The sequence below is a fragment of the Mercenaria mercenaria genome, chromosome 6 (assembly GCF_021730395.1).
Source record: "Mercenaria mercenaria strain notata chromosome 6, MADL_Memer_1, whole genome shotgun sequence".
NCBI classification, from domain to species: Eukaryota; Metazoa; Mollusca; class Bivalvia; order Venerida; family Veneridae; genus Mercenaria; species Mercenaria mercenaria.
The window spans coordinates 45,342,890-45,367,192 of NC_069366.1; the positions used below are offsets into that span (position 1 = coordinate 45,342,890).

Consider the following 24,303-nt stretch of genomic DNA (forward strand, 5'->3'; position numbering starts at 1 on the left):
AATTCAAACAATCTTGGTTGATGGTAACACAAGGACCATTTAAAAATCTGGCAAACACTTTCATACAAGATTATTAGTTTCCACTATATTCATATCAGGAGAAGTGACCACGCCCTCTGGCAGCCATGCTTTTGACGAATCATAATTTGAACAATCTTGGCAATGGGTTACATAAGGACTATTTTTGTGAAATTATTTTGAATCGGACCAGTTGTTTAAAAGGAGATATTGTTCGAAGACTTTTCTGTTTTTAACTCTGGCAACCAAGGAACCATTTGAAGAAATTTTGAAAGAGGACCACCCAAGAAACATCCAGGCCAAGTTTCATCAACGTCTGCCCAATGGTTTCAGCGGAGACATTGTTCAAAGAAAAGTGCGGATGGACTGACGGCCAGCCGGACGGTGAGCGATCACAATAGCTCACCCTGAGCACTGTGTACTCGGGTGAGCTAAAAAATTAAGCAATCAAAAACAAACAAACAAGCACACATATTTTCATATTTTATTTTGTTCCCTTACTTTGTAAAGGTTTACATATAACAATATTATCATAAGATTCAATAAAATATGCTGTAATACATATTGTACATTTACTCTGAACTTTTATTGCAAAGTTCTCAAATTAAACCATGTACACTGGTTATTACCTGGTTCAGATGATCATAAAATCTATAGGATTTATCAGGGGTGTGAAACAATTTCTTCAAACACAAAAAGATAATTAACTACACTTAATACTATCATACGTCACTTTTATGTCTAATTCACAATTCAAAATAAAAAAAATTAATGTCGGACATTCTTATTTCGTGTCTTTTTATTAACAGGTTTTACTGACGTTGCCACAAGTTTTTCATGATTTACAATGTACATGTCTCTATCATACTGCATGGAACTATTAGTTAAATTTTATAAAATGTGAGCAATAAGAATGCCTGATTTTTTTTCAGTTACGTAACAAAATAAATACCACACTGATTTTCAAAGGACTTTACTGTCCCACTCAAAGCAATGTGATATTCATTAACTGAGCAGAACAGTATTAAAAGGACTTCTATGAAAAGCCCCTGAATCTAAAATTATTTGAGACATTCAACCAATCTATCTGAAATTTAACAGCACACACAAGTCCAGCTAGGAATGTCTGAGCACCAAAGAAGTAAAAATATAAAAGCCCTACTAATAAATAGATATTAATCAGTCGAATACAGATATTTGAAGGTTATATAAAGGTATTACAATACTTCGTCAAATTGAATTTGTTCTGGTAGTCGGCATCATTTGCAAGAATTTGCATATACGTTACATGAAACTTGATATTTTGCACAGATATGCTGATAATACAGCAAGAATCCATCAACCAAAGGAATCAAATGTTATCCAAAATGCCTATAATTTTCATGAATGTTGCCTATGCAGTCAGCAGTCAATATCAAAATTTTATAGCAACATTTTAACAACAATTATATAGGTTTTCATTGTACTGAGAAATATGCACAAAATACGGGCAATTTAGCCCAATGTAATATAAAGGAATGAGTACTTATTTCTCGATGCAGAATTCATAAATTATCTTTTTATTATAATTATACAGTAACATGTACAGTTACCTACAGCGTATTTAAACAGGCCCAAATTTCAGGAAAAAACTTCAGGAATTACTTAGCTAGGTCTGTTATTTTAAAATCATGCAATTGGTTAAGTTACTGTTATTTAATGTTGATTTTTTTTATAACAATATATTTATAGCTAAATTTTACTATGGTTAGTAGTATTTGTCTGCAGTACTTATTTCAGTCATGCAAATATGATATTTCTAAAAACAAGCATTTGAAATAACAGACTTAGCTAAGCAATTAATTTTTTTCGTGAAATCGGGACTAGAATTTTGAAGTTTTCAACAAGACAACACACAGCAGAATGACCCAATATGAAATGTACTCATCAATGCAAGAAAAACACTGGCATTAAAGATTCCATTGTAACTTAAGAAAGACTAAACAAATGAGTCTATTATAATGAACATTACTGACATACCTTTCTAATGCTAATCTACTAAGGTTTAATATACAATGATTGTCTAAAAAATTCTATATGAATTTTGCTAATAAAAATACATTATTCATATTCCTTCATGCTTTACATAATCCCCTGTTCAAAGACTAGACCTTTCTTAACACTACCAATCTATGAAGGCATTTAAGGGCCTACATTCATTGTAACCTATAGCGATAACAACACTGACATTGAAACACGTTCATACTTCTAACTCGTCTTTTAGCAACTTATTGCTAAACAAAAGTCATTACTAACCTTAAACATTTGAATTATTATCGAAAATTTTCTGAAATCGGTGAAATATTGGAGAAATTTATGAATTTCTTTCCATACTGTGAATTAATTGTGTCATTACAGACCCGCAGAAAGTTCACAAGAAATAGTTCGGAGTTGCAAAATGTTCCTAAATTACTACAGTGCACATCGCGGGCTTAGCGCAAAACGGTTGTAACTTATATGAAATGAAGAAGGAGTTACAACCGTTTTGCGCTAAGCCTGCGACATGCAATAACAAGTGTGAATTCAAATTCTTCCCACAATGCTTTAACCATTAGCCTGCTGGCGGCAAGTGATTCTGCCTTTGCAACCAGTGCAGACCAAGATCATGGTCTGCACTGTTTGCCATCCAGTCAGTATCTTTTTTCATAAGCACCACTTTTAACAGTAAATGGTACAGACCAAATTAGAAGATGGACAAGCTCATTATAGAAATTTAGCAGGGTAAGGGTTACAGATCTAAAGTTTTTGAATCCTCACCATAGTGTATAATAACAAGAATAATGACTTTGAATCCTTGCCAAAGAAATCTTACCAAAATAGTTCTGAATTTAAATTCTTACCACAGTAAATTATACTGAATGATGCTGGTCATGAAATCTTACCACATTAACACATACGATAATTGGTTTGAAAACTTACATAAATTCTATATTTTTAACCACTGGCCACTGTGGTCCTGAACTGAAAATATTGAGTCTATATCCTGATAAGAATCCTTAACACAGCGAACAATACCAAAATATGAATTAGTATCCTTACCACAGTAAATCATACCACATTTTTTTTACTACTTTGAATCTTTACCACATGAATCATACCAAAAGAATATGAATTTGTATCCTTACCACAGTAAATCATACCACATTTTTTGCTAATTTGAATCTTTCCCCACATGAATGATACCAAAAGATTTTGAATTTGTATCTTTACCATAGTAACTCATACCATATTTTTGTCAATTTGAATCTTTACCACATTGAATCGTACCAAAAGATTTTGAATTTGTATACTTATTACTGACTCCTACCATTAACTCATGTTAATTAACTTATCATGAATTCTTACTACAGGCAATCATACCATAATGGTTTTGGAAGAATCTTTACTACAGTAACTGTGAATCACACCAATTTGAATCCTTACCACAATTATTATACTAAAAGTGTTTGAACTTGAACATTTACCACTATAAAATCATGCAGTAACAGTAAAAGTTCTAGTGTTTTAACACTCTACTTTTTGCTTCATTTTTCCCCCTGAAATTTCGCTTTTTTTATTTCTTTCGAATTATTTATCAATTTATCAAATCTTACTGTTTTATAACCACCATCTTTATATATTTTAAATCTTACCACTTTACATAATTTGAATTAGCATTTTTAATTGGATATTAATATACCTTGGAAATAGTTACCAGTTAGATAAAGTAAGACCATCTTTGTACCAAATAATTCTACACTTTACAAGGACAAAAAAATTAGCAAGTAAAACTGGGATGTTTATATATTTATTGAATTAAATTTTTGTTTATCATTAAAATTACTTAAAAATATTATTTCATACATTTTACTTTTAACTTGCATTTAAAGTGCCCCTGTGGATTAAGCACTGGGAGCAAAATCCAGGCCACATTTCAGCTGCCAAGGGCAGCGACAGAGTTTATTGCTGGTCCAGGAAGTCATAAGAGAGTGACAAATATTTTTGGATGTGTTTTCCGATATGACTGAAAATTATGAAGATGGTCTTGGGAAGGTGGCGAAGCAACCTAGCAGGGCAATTTAGGGAACCCTAAGGAACTTGCCAAAATGATCATCTTGAGTAGGCGACCAAACAGATTTTAAATCCTGTTGGACCTGGTCCATATGGCCAAACACAGGCATATGTATCGGTGGATAAAGGATCTGGCCAGGGAGCTTGATATTCTTCAGTCTCATTAGAGAGTGGATTTCTCAGAATGTGAGCAGTTTAGGGCCCATTCACAAATCCACTTGGCGGGATGCCCCATGCAGCCAGATCTGAGACATCCATCTAGGGACAGACTGGTGATTTATTTATTTATTTGGGTTTTACGGCGCACCAACACAGTATAGGTTATATGGCGCCAAACAAGACTACAAATTTTGGTTCCACATCTCATTTACATCGAAATAAAAACATGAGGTATGGAATCAAAATTTGCATACCTGCTGGAATCAGAGTTACAGCAAAACCAAGTGTTAAGACCCTATTAGATGCCTCTTATGATTATGCAAGGGTAAGGCAGTGGTTCCAATTCTTTTCATACACAGATCGTCCCAGAACCACATGGTGAACATCCTTTAGCAGAGCAACAGTTGCTTGCTGGGGGGGTGAGGCCAAAGTGGGGCAGGTAAGTAAGGCCCCAAGCAGTGCTACTGGAACAGGGAAGGTTCCCCAAGGGCCTGTTGCAGATGAATCTAGGACACTTAGTCTGGCAGTTAGGGTATCAAGACCCTCTGTTAGGCAAGGCCTGGCTCAGACAGTACTAACCTACTGTGTTGAATAAAGGTAAGCAGCCACTTAGGCCAGGGAGAGGATCCCAAGGTAAAGGTTTGGCTGCTCGGTGTTCACCGACTAGGGACAGCTTGGTTAAAAAGCCCAGGCTGTCAATAGAGGAACCGGAATACAGTTATAGGTGCCCGGCTGGAGGGTGTTGGGCAGATGTAATTTGCAAACATGCGCTTCTCTGTCACATGCCCCGTGTGTTTAATCTTGATCTTTCAGGAGAAGATATCTCTCAAAGGAGATTAAACGCCTTGAGGCTGTGCTCCAGTTGGCTTTTGGAAGCATCCCAGATGCCCAGTGATTTGTTAGTTTACCTTGAATCACTGAGCCCACAGACCATCATGAGCCCACAGGCCTCTGTTGAGCAGCCAGATGCCTGCAGGCTATGGAGGATTTGTGTTTGGCATTGGGGGTGCCAGTGCCTAAAGACTTGATGCTAAAGCTTACTGGTAATGGTGTTGCTGCTTTGGTGCACTGGCGGTTCCTTTTGTCAATGGTGTTGATGCTGAAGTGACAACGGTGTTGATACTGGAGCGACACAAAGTTGAGAAACTCAGACACTTGTTCCAGCTGTCTGAGCAGGATCAACAAAATCTCCCTAGACTGTAATTTAGGTAGTGGGACTCCATCCTAGGAAGGTGCTTACTCAGAAAGCGTTCAATAAGCTGGGGGAAGTTCTCAAACTTCGGGAAGTCACTGGACTGGGGGAAATAGGTATTGATCAATCCGAGCCAGCTGAGGCCTGGGGTGAAAACAGCTCAATAAGTTGGAGCAAGTCCTGACTTTATAATATATTGTAATATATTATATATTTTTCTTATACATATATTATTCATTTTTGAGAATTTCTGAAGCAACAAAAACAAAGTAAAGATATTAGTCTGCAGAAGCCAAGCCAAGCAAAACAAAAACATTTGGATCAACTGGAACTGTGTCATGCTTGCTTTAATACGGAACTGGTGAAACAACAAATGTAAATGTGGTGACATTATTGTAATAATGCCACTCTCTTAAATAACTCTGAATAATTTAAATTTTGTTTCATGTATTGCCTAACAAACAAAACTCCAAGGGCCATGTAAAGCTAACAAGAGGACCATGATGGTCCTGAATCGCTCACCTCTTCCCACATGACCCAGTTTTGAACTTGACCTAGATATTATCAAGATAAAAATTCTGACCAATTTCATGAAGATCCATTGAAAAATATGGTCTCTAGAGAGGTCAAAAGGTTTTTCTATTATTTGACCTATTGACCTAGTTTTCGAAGGTACGTGACCCTGTTTTGAACTTTAACTAGATATCATCAAGGTGAGCATTCTCACTAATTTTCATGAAGATCTCATGAAAAATATGGCCTCTAGAGAGGTCACAAGGTTTTTCTATTTTTATACCTACTGGCCTAGTTTTTGACCGCACATGACTCAGTTTCGAAACTGACCTAGATATCATCAAGGTGAACATTCAGATCAATTTTCATGAAGATCCATTGAAAAATATGGCCTCTAGAGAGGACAAAAGATTTGTCTAATTTTAGACCTACTGACCTAGTTTTTGACTGCAGTTGACCCAGTTTCAAACTTGGCCTAGATATCATCAAGATGAACATTCAGACCAAATTTCATACAGATCCCATGAAAAGTATGGCCTCTAGAGAGGTCACAAGGTTTTTTTTATTATTTGACCTACTGACCTAGTTATTTAAGACACGTGACCCAGTTTCAAACTTGACCTAGATATCATCAAGATGAACATTCTGACCAATTTTCATGAAGATCCATTCAAGGGTATGGCCTCTAGAGAGGTCACAAGGTTTTTCTATTTCAAGACCTACTGACCTAGTTTTTGATCGCAGTTGACCCAGTTTCAAACTTGACCTATATATCATCAAGACAAACATTCAGACCAACTTTCATACAGATCCCATGAAAAATATGGCCTCTAGAGAGGTCACAACCTTTTTTCATTATTTGACCTACTGACCTACTTTTTGAAGGCATGTGACCCACTTTCGAACATGACCTAGATATCATCAAGATGAACATTCTGACCAATTTTTATGGAGATCCATTCACAAGTATGGCCTCTAGAGAGGTCACAAGGTTTTTCTATTTTTAGACCTACTGATCTAGTTTTTGACGGCACATGACCCTGTTTCGAACTTGACCTAGATATCATCAAGATGAACATTCAGACCACCTTTCATACAGATCCCATGAAAAATATGGCCTTTAGAGAGGTCACAAGGTTTTTCTATTATCTGACCTGCTGATCTACTTTTTTGACCGCACATGACCCTGTTTCGTATCTGACTTAGATATCATCAAGATAAACATTCAGACCAACTTTCATACAGATCCCATGAAAAATATGGCCTTTAGAGAGGTCACAAGGTTTTTCTATTATTTGACCTACTGACCTAGTTTTTGACCGCACATGACCCTGTTTCGAACTTGACCTAGATATCATCAAGATGTACATTCAGACCAACTTTCATACAGATCCCATGAAAAATATGGCCTCTAGAGAGGTCACAAGGTTTTTCTATTATTTGACCTACTGACCTACTTTTTGATGGCATGTGACACACTTTCGAACTTGACCTAGATATCATAAAGGTGAACGTTCTGACCAATTTTCATGAAGATCTCATGAAATATATGGCCTCTAGAGAGGTCACAAGGTTTTTCTATTTTTAGACCTACTGACCTAGTTTTTGACCGCCTATGATCAAGTTTCAAACCTGACCTAGATATCATCAAGATGAACATTCAGACCAACTTTCATACAGATCCCATGAAAAATATGGCCTTTAGAGAGGTCACAAGGTTTTTCTATTATCTGACCTACTGACCTAGTTTTTGACGGCACGTGACCTAGTTCGAACTTGACCTAGATATCATCAAGGTGAACGTTCTGACCAATTTTCATGAAGATCTTGTGAAATATATGGCCTCTAGAGAGGTCACAAGGTTTTTCTATTTTTAGACCTACTGACCTAGTTTTTGAAGGCACGTGACCCAGTTTCAAACTTGACCTAGATATCATCAAGGTGAACATTCTGACCAACTTTCATGTAGATCTTATCAAATATATGGCCTCTAGAGAGGTCACAAGGTTTTTCTATATTTAGACCTACTGACCTAGTTTTTGACGGCACGTGACCCAGTTTCGAACTTGAGCTAGATATCATCAAGATGAACATTCTGACCAACTTTCATAAAGATCCCACAAAAAATGTGACCTCTAGAGTGGTCACAAGCAAAAGTTTACGGACGGACGCACGGACGATGCGTGATCACAAAAACTCACCTTGTCACTATGTGACAGGTGAGCTAAAAATGTGTCTATCAGACACATATGCCCTTGCATGAGACCAGGACATTGTGTTTAAATGTCTAAACATTTTATTGAATTAATGTGTCAGATCTTAGTGACAGATCATACAGGAACAAAGCTTGTTTTTTTCAACTCAAATTTTTCATGAAGCAAAACGGGGAAGACAAGGTTATATTTCGATGTGAATCGAGTCAACCGTCGGAGAAAAAAGAATTTGTTATTACGATGCCATTCACTGTTACCTAGAGCACTTAGAATGACGTATGTTTACCAGGTAATCAAACAAGAGGACCATGATGGTCCTGAATCGCTCACCTCTTCCCATATGACCCAGTTTTGAGTATGACGTCGTTTTTTCTATTATTTGACATAGTGACCTAGTTTTTGAGCTCATGTGACCCAGTTTTGAACCTGACCTAGATATTATCAAGATAAAAATTCTGACCAATTTTCATGAAGATCCATTGAAAAATATGGTCTCTAGAGAGGTCACAAGGTTTTTCTATTATTTGACCTATTGCCCAATTTTACGAAGGTATGTGACCCTGTTTTGAACTTTACCTAGATATCATCAAGGTGAACATTCTCACTAATTTTCATGAAGATCTCATGAAAAATATGGCCTCTAGAGAGGTCACAAGGTTTTTCTATTTTTATACCTACTGGCCTAGTTTTTGACCGCATGTGACCCAGTTTTGAAACTGACCTAGATATTATCAAGGTGAACATTCAGGTCAATTTTCATGAAGATCCATTGAAAAATATGGCCTCTAGAGAGGTCAAAAGATTTTAATAATTTTAGACCTACTGACCTAGTTTTTGACCGCAGTTGACCCAGTTTCAAACTTGACCTAGATATCATCAAGATGAACATTCAGACCAACTTTCATACAGATCCCATGAAAAGTATGGCCTCTAGAGAAGTCACAAGGTTTTTTTATTATCTGACCTACTGACCTAGTTTTTTATGGCACTTGACCCAGTTTCAAACCTGACCTAGATATCATCAAGGTGTACATTCTGACTAATTTTTATGGAGATCCATTCACAAGGATGGCCTCTAGAGAGGTCACAAGGTTTTTCTATTTTTAGACCTACTGACCTAGTTTTTGACCGCACATGACCCTGTTTCGAACTTGACCTAGATATCATCAAGATGAACATTCAGACCAATTTTCATACAGATCCCATGAAAAATATGGCCTCTAGAGAGGTCACAAGGTTTTTCTATTATTTGACCTACTGACCTAGTTTTTGATGGCATGTGACCCACTTTCGAACTTGACCTAGATATCACCAAAAATGAACATTCAGACCAACTTTCATACAGATCCCATGAAAAATATGGCAATATCATGAAGATCTCATGAAAAATATGGCCTCTAGAGAGGTCACAAGGTTTTTCTATTTTTATACCTACTGGCCTAGTTTTTGACCGCACATGACCCAGTTTCGAGTTTTTTATGGCACGTGACCCAGTTTCAAACTTGACCTAGATATCATCAAGGTGAACATTCTGACCAATTTTTATGGAGATCTATTCACAAGTATGGCCTCTAGAGAGGTCACAAGGTTTTTCTATTTTTAGACCTACTGACCTAGTTTTTGACCGCACATGACCCTGTTTCGAACTTGACCTAGATATCATCCAGATGAACATTCAGACCAATTTTCATACAGATCCAATGAAAAATATGGCCTTTAGAGAGGTCACAAGGTTTTTCTATTATTTGACCTACTGACCTAGTTTTTGATGGCACGTGACCCACTTTCGAACTTGACCTAGATATCATCAAGATGAACATTCAGATTAACTTTCATACAGATCCCATGAAAAGTATGGCCTCTAGAGAAGTCACAAGGTTTTTTTATTATCTGACCTACTGACCTAGTTTTTTATGGCACTTGACCCAGTTTCAAACCTGACCTAGATATCATCAAGGTGTACATTCTGACTAATTTTTATGGAGATCCATTCACAAGGATGGCCTCTAGAGAGGTCACAAGGTTTTTCTATTTTTAGACCTACTGACCTAGTTTTTGACCGCACATGACCCTGTTTCGAACTTGACCTAGATATCATCAAGATGAACATTCAGACCAATTTTCATACAGATCCCATGAAAAATATGGCCTTTAGAGAGGTCACAAGGTTTTTCTATTATTTGACCTACTGACCTAGTTTTTGATGGCATGTGACCCACTTTCGAACTTGACCTAGATATCACCAAGATGAACATTCAGACCAACTTTCATACAGATCCCATGAAAAATATGGCAATATCATGAAGATCTCATGAAAAATATGGCCTCTAGAGAGGTCACAAGGTTTTTCTATTTTTATACCTACTGGCCTAGTTTTTGACCGCACATGACCCAGTTTCGAGTTTTTTATGGCACGTGACCCAGTTTCAAACTTGACCTAGATATCATCAAGGTGAACATTCTGACCAATTTTTATGGAGATCTATTCACAAGTATGGCCTCTAGAGAGGTCACAAGGTTTTTCTATTTTTTGACCTACTGACCTAGTTTTTGACCGCACATGACCCTGTTTCGAACTTGACCTAGATATCATCAAGATGAACATTCAGACCAATTTTCATACAGATCCAATGAAAAATATGGCCTTTAGAGAGGTCACAAGGTTTTTCTATTATTTGACCTACTGACCTAGTTTTTGATGGCACGTGACCCACTTTCGAACTTGACCTAGATATCATCAAGATGAACATTCAGATTAACTTTCATACAGATCCCATGAAAAATATGGCCTCTAGAGAGCTCACAAGGTTTTTCTATTATTTGACCTACTGACTTAGTTTTTGATGGCACGTGACCCACTTTCGAACTTGACCTAGATATCATGAAGGTGAACGTTCTGACCAATTTTCATGAAGATGTCATGAAATATATGGCCTCTAGAGAGGTCACAAGGTTTTTCTATTTTTAGACCTACTGACCTAGTTTTTGACAGCACGCGACCCAGTTTTGAACTTGACCTAGATATCATCAAGATGAACATTCAGACCAACTTTCATACAGATCCCATGAAAAATATGGCCTTTAGAGAGGTCACAAGGTTTTTCTATTATTTGACCTACTGACCTAGTTTTTGATGGCACGTGACCGAGTTTCGAACTTGACCTAGATATCATCAAGGTGAACGTTCTGATCAATTTTGATGAAGATCTTGTGAAATATATGGCCTCTAGAGGTCACAAGGTTTTTCTATTTTTAGACCTACTAACCTAGATTTTGAAGGCACGTGACCCAGTTTCAAACTTGACCTAGATATCATCAAGATGAACATTCAGACCAACTTTCATAAAGATCCCATGAAAAATGTGACCTCTAGAGTGGTCACAAGGTTTTTCTATTTTTAGACCTACTGACCTAGTTTTTGACCGCACGTGACCCAGTTTCGAACTTGACCTAGATATCATCAAGATGAACATTCTGATTAACTTTCATGAAGATCCCATGAAAAATGTGACCTCTAGAGTGGTCACAAGGTTTTTCCATTATTTGACCTACTGACCTAGTTTTTGATGGCACGTGACCGAGTTTCGAACTTGACCTAGATATCATCAAGATGAACATTCAGGCCAACTTTCATACAGATCCCATGAAAAATATGGCCTTAAGAGAGGTCACAAGGTTTTTCTATTATTTGACCTACTGACCTAGTTTTTGATGGCACGTGACCGAGTTTCGAACTTGACCTAGATATCATCAAGGTGAACGTTCTGACCAATTTTCATGAAGATCTTGTGAAATATATGGCCTCTAGAGAGGTCACAAGGTTTTTCTATTTTAAGACCTACTGACCTAGTTTTTGAAGGCATGTGACCGAGTTTCGAACTTGACCTAGATATCATCAAGGTGAACGTTCTGACTAATTTTCATGAAGATCTTGTGAAATATATGGCCTCTAGAGAGGTCACAAGGTTTTTCTATTTTTAGACCTATTGACCTAGTTTTTGAAGGCACGTGACCCAGTTTCAAACTTGACCTAGATATCATCAAGATGAACATTCTGACCAACTTTCATAAAGATCCCATGAAAAATGTGACCTCTAGAGTGGTCACAAGGTTTTTCTATTTTTAGACCTACTGACCTAGTTTTTGACCGCACGTGACCCAGTTTCGAACTTGACCTAGATATCATCAAGATGAACATTCTGATTAACTTTCATGAAGATCCCATGAAAAATGTGACCTCTAGAGTGGTCACAAGGTTTTTCTATTTTTAGACCTACTGACCTAGTTTTTGACCGCACGTGACCCAGTTTCGAACTTGACCTAGATATCATCAAGATGAACATTCTGATTAACTTTCATGAAGATCCCATGAAAAATGTGACCTCTAGAGTGGTCACAAGGTTTTTCTATTTTTAGACCTACTGACCTAGTTTTTGACCGCACGTGACCCAGTTTCGAACTTGACCTAGATATCATCAAGATGAACATTCTGACCAATTTTCATAAAGATGCCATGAAAAATGTGACCTCTAGAGTGGTCACAAGCAAAAGTTTACGGACGGACGGACGGACGCACGGACGGACGCACGGACGGACGACGGACGACGGACACCGCGCGATCACAAAAGCTCACCTTGTCACTTTGTGACAGGTGAGCTAAAAAGGGGAAGACAAGGTTATATTTCGATGCGAATCGTGTCAACCGTCGGAGAAAAAAGAATTTGTTAATGCGATGCCATTCACTGTTACCTAGAGCACTTAGAATGACGTATGTTTACCAGGTAAGTGAGTGACGCAATCAGAAGAGAAGAAGACTAATAACTGAATGAACTCTTACTGTAAAACTAGATACTACAATAGTAGTGTGATGCTGTTTATGCATTTCTTTAAGAACAGATTTTATCAAAATCTCTGAAGCTACAGAGCCTCAGACACAGGAAAAAATTGATACGAATGACACTATGGATCATATTGTAAGATTTTATAGAGTAAAATAATCTATTCTCAGCAAGTGTAAATCAGCTACCTATATCTAAGAACAGATATTACCAAAATCTTTGAAGATGCAGAGTTTGACACAGGAAAGCCTTGTTATGAATGACGCTATGGATCAGAAACCCTGTAGATTTTATAACTTTGTTATGTTGATTAAATTGAACCCTGAAGGAGGCTAATGTAGCCAAAACATTGGTGAAAAATGAAGTGACTTGTTTAAAAAAGTTTTTGTAGTTTTGACTACTTTTAATACTTATATAACTTATACAACAAATATTTACTTACACAATAGCACTAATAACTTTTAAGAATTGATGCGTTAGTAATATTTTTGGTCAGGCCACAGAGGACAACTACAAGACAATTGATGCCGAGCTGCAGTAAATGGAGAGTAAAAGCCGCACCACAGCCAATCAGCTTATAATGAATTGTAAGTGGATATCATGACTAAACACTGGTAAAAACCACCTTTATGTTTTGCTGTTTATTTAAGTTAGTTCCTTGAAATGCAAAAAGAACAATGCTTATAATTATACACATAATAATTATGCTGTGATTCTTTGATATTTTCTTTACTAAAATTGTACATATTTTATGTGTCTTTTAATGTACAAAAAAGTATTATTCTGTATTGATTCTTAATTCATTTTAATTCAGACATGCTGAAAGAGATTTCTATTGCAAGAAGAAGAAACAGTTCATCTGACATTCAGACACTATCGTGGTAGCTATATCTGAAGTTATACTGTATTAAACAAAAAACAAGGCAGTCCGAAAGACAGCTATATCCCCCGCCATTGTTATGGATAGTGAAAGCGTATGTCTCCCCCAGTGCATAGTCATATAGGCAAGAAATCAATAGGGGACAGGAGCGAAAGTAAAAGAGACACTGATGGACGGCTGCAATAGGGATCATCTACTTGGCATGTCCAATCACCCAACTAAGTTTCAACATTTTGGGCCTAGTGGTTCTCAAGTTATGAACTGGAAATGGTTTTCCATGTACAGGCCCCTGTGACCTTGACCTTTGATCGAGTGACCCCAAAATCAGTAGTGGTCATGTACTCTGCATGTCCAATCATCAAGTGGTTCTCAAGTTATTGATTGGAAAGTTTTCTACGTTCAGCCCTCTGTGGCCTTGACCTTCAATGGAGTGACCCCAAAAACAACAGGGGTCAAACTTACTCTTACTCTGTAAGTCCTATCACGCTATGAAGTTTGAACGTTCTAGACCTTTAACAGAGTGACCCCAAAATCAATAGGGGTCATCTACACTGCATGTCCAGTCATCCTATGTCAAGTGGTTCTCAAGTTATTGACTGGAAATGGTTTTCCATGTTCAGGCCCCTGTGACCTTGACTTTTAACAGAGTGACCCAAAAAACGTTAGGGGTCATCTACTCTGTAAGTCCTATCACGCTATTAAGTTTGAAGTTATTGACTGGAAATGGATTTCCATGTTCAGGCCCCTGTGACCTTGACCTTTAACAGAGTGACCCATAAAACATTATGGATCATCTACTCTGTAAGTCCTAACACGCTATGAAGTTTGAAGGTTCTAGGTCAAATGGTTTCTTAAGTTATTGACCGGAAATGGATTTCCATGTTCTGTCTGCTGTGACCTTGACCTTTAATAGAGTGACCCAAAAATTAATAGGGGTCATCTACTTTGCATGTCCAATCATCCTATGAAGTTTCAACATTCTAGGTCAAGTGGTTCTCAAGTTATTGACCGAAATGGCTTTCCATGTTCAGGTCCCTGTGACCTTGACCTTTAACAGAGTGACCCCAAAATCAATAGGGGTCATCTATCCTGCATGCCCAATCATCCTCTTAAGTTTCAACATTCTGGGTCAAGTGGTTCTCAACTTCTTGATTGGAAAAAGTTTTCTATGTTCAGCCCCCTGTGACCTTGACCTTTGATGGAGTGACCCAAAAAACATTAGGGGTCATCTGCTCTGTAAATCCTATCACCCTATGAAGTTTGATGGTTCTAGGTCAAATAGTTCTCAAGCAATTGACCAGAAATGGATTTCCATGTTCTGTGCGCTGTGACCTTGACCTTTAACAGAGTGACCTCAAAATCAATATGGGTCATCTTCTCTGCATGTCCAATCATCCTATGAAGTTTAAACATTCTGGGTCAAGTGGTTCTCAAGTTATTTATCAGAAATGGTTTTCAATATTCTGGTCCCTGTGACCTTGACCTTCAATAGAGTGACCCCAAAAACAATAGGGGTCATCTACTCTGCGTGACCAATCATCCTATGAAGTATCAACATTCTGGGTCAAGTGGTTCTCAAGTTATTGTTCGGAAATGTTTTTCTATGTTCAGGCCCCTGTGACCTTGACCTTTGATGGAGTGAACCCAAAAACAATAGGGGCTGTCTACGCCATTAGCCCTGCCATCCTATGAAGTTTGAAGGTTCTAGGTCAAATGGTTCTCCAGTTATTGATTGGAAATAAAGTTTGACGTACGGAAGGACGGACGGACGGGCAGGGCAAAAACAATATGTCTCCCCTAGTGGGGGGAGACATAAATATGGATTTGATTTGATTTTCAATTGATTCAACTAATTGTGTTAAACATATGTCAGACGAAGAACTCAGATGTTTTTTACCAAGGTATGGCGATCGTTTAGGACTACTGCCTTTCTTGGTATAAAAGATAAACATAAACCTGCTGAGATGAGTTTGTTGGAAAAAACTGAATCAGGAACTACAAAGATTACAAGCAGATGTGCAGACAGAACCAAATTTGGTCTCATGAATTACAACTGACCCCAGATGTCTTGACTGGCAGTTTCTGTGCTTGAATCAGTGTGCCCATATGGTTTGGTAGGATTATAGGCACCTTGACATGTCAGGCAATGTATTGCATGAGGCACCAAAAATAATGTCAAGCAAAAAAGTAGAAGTAGGAGGTTTTCATCAAAAAGTAGGAAAAAGTAGGAGGCATTTAAAGAAGTAGGAAAATGTATGAACGCCGGAAGGCATGACTAGACAATCTGACCATCCCTAGAAATCAATTATATTTTGTAGGAGTGTGTATCATGTACTTCAGCACTACCACTGACTGCAACAAGCTATTTCATGTTTGGAAAACTGTGGGAAATGATAAACAGTGTGACCCGGCAGCATCATGAGAGTTACCCAAGCTGTCGTGGGGACTTGGCTTTCGACCCAGCCAGAGAGGAGCAACAGGGCATTGTTTGGAGAGAAGCTGTAACATGTGATAGTTGTCAATATAAATCTGAGATGTTTAACGTTGAGACTGGGTAAACCTGTGGTCGTAAGGCTGCTGCAGATTATGTAAGCATCAATATTGCACTCACTCAGACTACAATAGCAGCCTTGGGCCTCACTAAAATTCTTGCTGGTGAAATAATAAGCCACTATATCAGCCAGAGGAATTATAAATATGAATAAAAAGCTCAGAAATAAAATCGTAACTGAAAACAGAAGGGACATGTCTGTACGCTTGCAACAACTTAAGAAAATTAACAAATGGAAAGGGCACCCAGAGACACATATTGCGGCTCAGGTGGATAGAGTTTATAACAATTCCCTCTATTCCGATATTGGACGGACACCATTCCAGCCAGCGACACAATGTACTTTAACTGTTTGCGAGAACTTAACCCGCAAAAAGCAGATTGTTGCTGTTGAGACAGTAAGTAAGTTATGCTCAAAGCACGGGTTTCATACACAGGGTTAAGAAGAATGTAATATAAAGTCTGACAGCTGTTTGGCCACTGTATGTATGGAGACTAATATTGTGGATGAGGCCAAATGGGCTGACTACTGCTTTGAGGACCTTAAAACTGAAAAAAATTGATATCAAATATCTGACCAGCGATGGTGATGGGAAGACCTGCAAAGGAGCAAGATGCCTGTACGAAAATGGAATCCCATCTGTCGAACCAATTCTGCAACTTGATACATTTACTACTACTACTTGAACTATTTACCCTTGTCTGCAATTTTTAAAAAATCTTTATTTGCAGCTCAGCTATGTTACAGAGAATGCTTTTGACATTGCAGATATATGATTTCTCACGCTCACGGTAACGCTCACGCCGACGCCGGGGCGAGTAGCGTAGCTCCTCTATTCTTCAAATTGTCGAGCTAATAAACAAGAGCTGTCAGTTGACAGCGCGCTTGACTATTCTCAGTGCTTGATAATATAATATAAGCTATGAGTAAAACTTTAACATTACAATAAGTATATTTTAAGTCAAAAAGGGGCCATAATTCAGTCAAAATGCTTGATAGAATTGTCTGCTCCTGTTTACAGACTGGGATCATGATGGTAAACAAGTATGCAAAATATGAAAGCAATATCTAAATGGACTTTGAAAATATTTGAGGTGGTACGCAAACTTTAACATTTATTCTAAGTCGAAAAAGGGGCCATAATTCAGTCAAAATGCTTGATAGAGTTGCCTCCTCCTTCTTACAGACTGGGGTCATGATAGTAAACAAGTATGCAAAATATCAAAGCAATATCTCAATGGACTTTGAAAATATTTGGGGTGGTACGCAAACTTTAACATTTATTCTAAGTTGAAAAGGGGCCATAATTCAGTCAAAATGCTTGATAGCGTTGCCTCCTCCTTTTTACAGACTGGAGTCATGATGGTAAACAAGTATGCAAAATATCAAAGCAATATCTCAATGGACGTTGAAAATATTTGGAATGGTACGCAAACTTTAACATTTGTGTGACGCTCACGCCGACGCCGGGGCGAGTAGGATAGCTCCCCTATTTCCCCTATTCTTCGAATAGTCGAGCTAAAAATTGCATTCTATATGAAATTTCAACATGGATGACAGAACTGATTTATAAATTATTAAATTGGAATCAACTGCAACTTTATCAGGTAACCAAGATATGCTAATCCAATTCCTGCAATAATTATTGTCTTCGATGTCACGAGATATTCATTAAATATCTACTGAATAATACAAATCTGCAATTTTACGCATAGTGCAATTGCACGTGATGCCAAATCATGAAGCAGACAAGTATGGCAATCAAGTTTTAGACTTCCCATCACCTTTCCAAGAAGCAGTAAAATTGTTTTCAATTCAGCAAAAAAGAGTTTGTTTGCTTGATATTTATTCCCAACTTATCGTTCTTACCAGTTCTGCCTCTACTGATATGCCATACATTTTGGCATCGGTTTATTAACATGTTTCCACATGGGTTGAGGCAATATGTTAATTCAAAATGAAGCTAGTAGTATTAATCAACTGAATGAAATATAAACCACAGCTGTCTGAGGACAGCATTATGCTTGACTATTCAACAGTCTTGTCAATTGAATGAATATTAAAGTCAAAAAAGGGGCATAATTTTGAAAAAATGCAAAGTAGAGTTATGGAACCTGTGCACTATATGTCAGATTATGACAGTGAACAAGTGTGTAAAGTTTCAATCCATTCCCATTAGAGGGTACTGAGATACCTACTTACATACAAAAACTTAACCAAAAACAGCCAAGTTGAAAAAGGGCCAAAATTTTGTAACAAGAGGACCATAATGGTCCTGAATCGCTCACCTCTTCCCACATGACCCAGTTTCGGGTATGACGTCGTTTTTTCTATTATTTGACATAGTGACCTAGTTTTTGAGCTCATGTGACCCAGTTTTGAACTTGACCTAGATATTACCAAGATAAAAATTCTGACCAATTTTCATGAAGATCCATCGAAAAATATTGTCTCTAGAGAGGTCACAAGGTTTTTCTATTATTTGACCTATTGACCTAGTTTTCGAAGGTACGTGACCCTGTTTTGAACTTTACCTAGATATCATCAAGGTGAACACTCTCACTAATTTTCATGAAGATCCATTGAAAAATATGGCCTCTAGAGAGGTCACAAGGTTTTTCTATTTTTATACCTACTGGCCTAGTTTTTGACCACACGTGACCCAGTTTCGAAACTTGACCTAGATATCATCAAGTTGAACATTCAGATCAATTTTCATAAAGATCCATTGAAAAATATGGCCTCTAGAGAGGTCAAAAGATTTTAATAATTTTATATCTACTGACCTAGTTTTTGACCGCAGTTGACCCAATTTCAAACTTGACCTAGATATCATCAAGATGAACATTCAGACCAACTTTCATATACAGATCCCATGAAAAGTATGGCCTCTAGACAGGTCACAAAGTTTTTTTATTATTTGACCTACTGACCTAGTTTTTTAAGGCAAGTGACCCAGTTTCAAACTTGACCTAGATATCATCAAGGTGAACATTCAGACCAATTTTTATGAAGATCCATTGAAAAATATGGCCTCCAGAGAGGTCACAAGGTTTTTCTATTTTTAGACCTACTGACCTAGTTTTTGACCGCACATGACCCTGTTTCGAACCTGACCTGGATATCATCAAGATGAACATTCAGACCAATTTTCATACAGATCCCATGAAAAATATGGCCTTTAGAGAGGTCACAAGGTTTTTCTATTATTTGACCTACTGACCTAGTTTTTGAAGGCATGTGACCCACTTTCAAACCTGATCTAGATATCATCAAGATGAACATTCAGACCAACTTTCATATAGATCCCATGAAATATATGGCCTCTAGCGAGGTCACAAGGTTTTTCTATCTTTAGACCTACTGACCTAGTTTTTGACCGCACGTGACCCAGTTTTGAAAATGACCTAGATATCATCAAGATGAACATTCAGACCAACTTTCATACAGATCCTATGAAAAATATGGCCTTTAGAGAGGTCACGAGGTTTTTCTATTATTTGACCTACTGACCTAGTTTTTGACGGCACGTAACCCAGTTTCGAACTTGACCTAGATATTATCAAGGTGAACGTTCTGACCAATTTTCATGAAGATCTTGTGAAATATATGGCCTACAGAGAGGTCACAAGGTTTTTCTATTTTTAGACCAACTGACCTAGTTTTTGACAGCACGTGACCCAGTTTCGAACTTGACCTAGATATCATCAAGTTGAACACTCTGACCAATTTTCATGAAGATCTTGTGAAATATATGGCCTCTAGAGAGGTCACAAGGTTTTTCTATTTTTAGACCTACTGACCTAGTTTTTGACGGCACGTGACCCAGTTTCAAACTTGACCTAGATATCATCAAGATGAACATTCTGACCAACTTTCATAAAGATCCCTTGAAAAATGTGACCTCTAGAGTGGTCACAAGCAAAAGTTTACGGACGCACGCACGGACGGACGACGGATGACAGACACCACGCGATCACAAAAGCTCACCTTGTCACTTTGTGACAGGTGAGCTAAAAATGCAAAGTAGAGTTATGGAACCTGCGCATTGCATGTCAGATCATAACAGTGAACAAGTGTCCATTCCCATAAGTGGGTACTGAGACACCAGCTTACATAATAAAACCTTAACCAAAAATTTCTTAATCGAAATAGCGGCATAATTTTGTAAAATAGCAAAATAGAGTTATGGAACCTGTGCATTGTAAGTCAGTTTATCACAGTGAATAAGTGTGTGAAGTTTCAATCCATTCTCACAAGTGGTTACTGTGATACCAGCTTACATACAAAAACTTAACCAAATGAGGACGCGGACGCCAATTGGACGCCGGCGCATGGGTGAGTCCAATAGCTCTGCCTGTTCTTTGAATAGTCGAGGTAAAAATTCAAATCAACTTTTTATTACATTGCAGCTGAGACGTTATAATAAACAAGCGATAAAAGTTTCAAAGCCATATATCAAACAGTGTACACAAAATATGAAATGGTACGTTAGATTTGTAAGTTGAAAGGGGCCATAATTCAGCCAAATTCCTTGATGGAGTAATGTACTCTTGCCTATAACTGGACATGGTGATTGTAGTTATATGGTACATCATGTGGTTATGTACTGGCGGGAATCTTATGTATAAATAGGTATGCATGCTTGATGCTGATTATTAGTTGTATATTTGTCATCTATGAGTATGGTTGTGTATTAAAAGTATTTAACGCACAACGTGTTGTCTATATAACACTACAATTTGGCCAGGAAAATGGGATGTTTTTGAAAAATTAAGATGGCAAAATTTGTGGACTTGACTGGCATCGAGGCTTTTAATGTTTATTGTGAGCAGTCAGAACAAGGAAGCGTTGGCTCAGATCGTTCGAACTGTTCGTGGAGGGACGCAGGCTTACAAAATTTGATAAAAAAACATTCAGTATTGTTGCACTGCGCAGGTATGGACGTACAAGACAGTTACTTTACGTTACAAGAAGAAGAAGGCGCTAACATACACTTAAAAGCAGTGAACACATTAAACAAGTACTTTATCACAAAAGTCCACACACCATACGAAAGATATCAATTTAAAGCCACTTACGCAAGGAAATTTGGAAACAGTAGAACAATATGTGTCTAGATTGAGGCAAAAAGCAATTCACTGTGAATTCGAAAATACCAATGAACAAATTAGGAACCAGGTTATCGAAAAGTGCAAGTAAACAAAATTAAGAACGAAATTATTAGAAAAAGGACAAGATCTTAAACTGAACAAATTGTGTGGAATATAATGCTTCCACCATGCAATTATTAGAACAGCAGTCAAAGCATCAGAAGTTTCTCAAGGGATATTAATTCGTTCCTATTTGATGGTAGTTTGCTTGGATCATTTGGATCTTCTAAGAATGATCAAAGCACCCTTTGCTTTATTCCTACACAATTATAAATAATTTTAGGAAACACCATGTACACCCATCCAGACATCGCCAATATACAGACCAGATATGCACTAGTTGCAATCTGAAAGAATGTCATTGTATACAAACAAATCACCTATCTGCAGCTTACTGGAGTTCTTCTCTAAGAATTATCATGGAACATGCAGTTTTCAGAACTTGAAAGGTACAAAGTAGAATTAGCTCAATTTAAATGTACAATAGCCACTTGGCTAAGAGTATTTCAATATAGATACCTAATAGATATCTACAGATCATCCCAACAAATGAATATTTATATAAATGTAATATATCAACATCAAGCTCATGCGACTTCTGTAATATGAACATAGAAACCCCAGCATGTTTTGAGAATCATCAATGCATGATCATGTCAACAATATTGGTTTGAAATAAATCATTTCTTCACACCTAATAATATTAACTTTAGACCTGTGTCATCTGAGCCATCAAACAAACAAAGTTCTTGGGACACATAGATATTCTGTCCATGTCTGTTCCTCCATCAATTCTTTCAGGTTTAGGATTGCGTTCTTTAAGCTAGGTTGAGGTTTGTGTTGAAGTTAATTTTCTAAAAACTTGAAGTCAAAGGAACTTGAAAACTAGCACACATGTTCATTAGGGTATGAGCTTTCTGCAAGTATTTTGTTTGGACCAATATTTCCTTGGGAAGAAACTTGGTTAAAAATAGACTGTGATGCAGGACATTGGTGTTGCTTCAACACAGTCTTGTTTTTTTAATCTTTAAATTAAAGATTGTCATAACTTCAAACAAAGGACACAAAAGAAAACAGTGGCCAAAGAACGAAGCGTTATTCCAGAGTGAAATAAAACACTATACAATACTTTTATACTTTGTACTTAGAAGATTATGACAGTACATGGCTTATTAGCCCCTATTAAATATAATTATTTTAACAAGAGGGTAATGATGACACTGTATCGTTCACCTGTTAAACTTGGCATTGGAACCATCAAGATAAACATTCTGACCAAGTTTTCTGAAGATAGGGTCATAAATGTGGCCTCTACTGTGTTAACAAGCTTTTTCTTTGATTTGAGTGGTGACCAAATTTTTTACCCCACATGACTCAGTTTCAAACTTGGCTTAGGAATCCTCAAGATAAATATTCTTACCAAGATGGGACCATAAATGTGGCCTCAAGTGTTAACAAGCTTTTCCTTTGATCTGACCGAATGAGTAAGATTTTGACCCCATATGACCCAGTTTTAAAATTGGCATAGGAATGATCAAGATAAACATTTTGACCAAGTTTCATTAGGATAAGCTTTTCCTCTGATTTGACCTCGTGCAATATAAGCAGCTTTCTGCACTCATGTTTGCTCTTATTTTCACAAGCAAGGTTTCTGTTAATCAAAGCATTACATTAAGTCTTACACTTTAAATGTCAAAATAGATATGGTTCTTTATGTTACAATGAAATATCTTCCAACTTCGACACACAATTACATATTGAAATTCTCTTCTCCTTCTGAAATCATTTTTTGTTAAATAATTATATTATTATTATTAAAAAGAACCCCAGCTACATCGGCCAAAGTTCAGACGATGCCAGGTGTTGATGTTAATTCAAGACTGTACAGCATTTTTGTAGAGTTTGGGTAAGAATCAGACAACAATTTCCATGTTTTATATCATCAGAAACTGGATGGAGGGATGCCTAATTCACCATTTATCATATACAGTTGTGTTACTAGTAACACATAGGGATTCCTTGTGCATGTTTCCGTTAACTCTCTATCCAAACTTGATCAGAAGCATCCTGAAACACTTACTGAAACACTTACTGAAGCAGACTGAAGCACTTACTGAAACACTTACTGAAGCAGACTGAAACACTTACTGAAGCATCCTGAAACACTTACTGAAGCAGACTGAAACACTTACTGAAGCATCCTGAAACACTTACTGAAGCATCCTGGAACACTTACTGAAGCAGACTGAAACACTTACTGAAGCATCCTGGAACATTTACTGAAGCAGACTGAAACACTTACTGAAGCAGACTGAAACACTTACTGAAGCATCCTGGAACACTTACTGAAGCAGACTGAAACACTTACTGAAACACTTACTGAAGCATCCTGGAACACTTACTGAAGCATCCTGGAACACTGACTGAAGCAGACTGAAACACTTACTGAAACATTTACTGAAACACTTACTGAAGCAGACTGAAACACTTACTGAAGCATCCTGGAACACTTACTGAAGCAGACTGAAACACTTACTGAAACACTTACTGAAGCATCCTGGAACACTTACTGAAGCATCCTGATACACTTACTGAAGCAGACTGAAACACTTACTGAAACATTTACTGAAACACTTACTGAAGCAGACTGAAACACTTACTGAAGCATCCTGTAACACTTACTGAAGCAGACTGGA

At 37.3% G+C, this 24,303-nt stretch overlaps 1 long non-coding RNA gene across 1 annotated transcript; it reads right to left on the reverse strand.

The window, feature by feature from the left end:
* Window positions 1–488: 488 nt before the first annotated feature.
* LOC128557708 (uncharacterized) lies at window positions 489–23,976 on the reverse strand. Its single transcript, XR_008371339.1, has 2 exons — window positions 8,616–23,976; window positions 489–6,012 (listed from the first exon to the last, which is right to left on the reverse strand). It is a non-coding gene; the product is annotated as an uncharacterized LOC128557708 (long non-coding RNA).
* Between the last annotated feature and the right edge of the window lie 327 nt (window positions 23,977–24,303).